We start from the raw sequence: 588 nt of genomic DNA, 5'->3' as shown, positions 1-588 counted from the left end.
CCCTTCATCCCTTCCATTCACCCCAAAAGGAACCGTTTCTGCCAAACTTCCGTCTGCGGCGACTTTTTTCCTCTTGGTTTTGTTTTGTTCGTTTTTTTACTCCGGGAATTCCCCGCTCGCAACTGGGAAAGTTTTGGCCGGCGGTGCGTCTTCGATCAGCTGGCCCGTCTGAGTTGCCAAGTTTCTCATTGTCCTTGCTTTCGTTTACCTACGTTTGCGGGTGATTAGAAAGTGCTTTTCATTAACCTATCAGAAGTTAATGAAGGTTTAATTAGTAATGTCTGATCCGTCTGGAAGATAAGATCATTATCATTATGATTTAAATGGTTTGTGAAGAATACTACTCAGCAACCGAGGAACTAAAGCTAGATGGAATATATAAAGAGGTAGGGAGTCCACTGCAACCCATTAGCTTCCTTCATCTGTTGCAGTAACTCAACGTTGCATACTACTACTCAGGATGATTTCCGTTCGAGCTGTTGTAAGTAGAGGATTAAGGAAGGGGAAAATTCGATCATAAATTTCGAATTTATTTCCGCTCCGTCTCATACTAATTTCTATCATAAGATCTCGGATTTGCTATAGTAT

The sequence above is a fragment of the Penaeus monodon genome, chromosome 23 (assembly GCF_015228065.2).
Source record: "Penaeus monodon isolate SGIC_2016 chromosome 23, NSTDA_Pmon_1, whole genome shotgun sequence".
In the NCBI taxonomy this organism is placed as follows: domain Eukaryota; kingdom Metazoa; phylum Arthropoda; class Malacostraca; order Decapoda; family Penaeidae; genus Penaeus; species Penaeus monodon.
Note: the sequence above shows the minus strand (reverse complement) of the source record.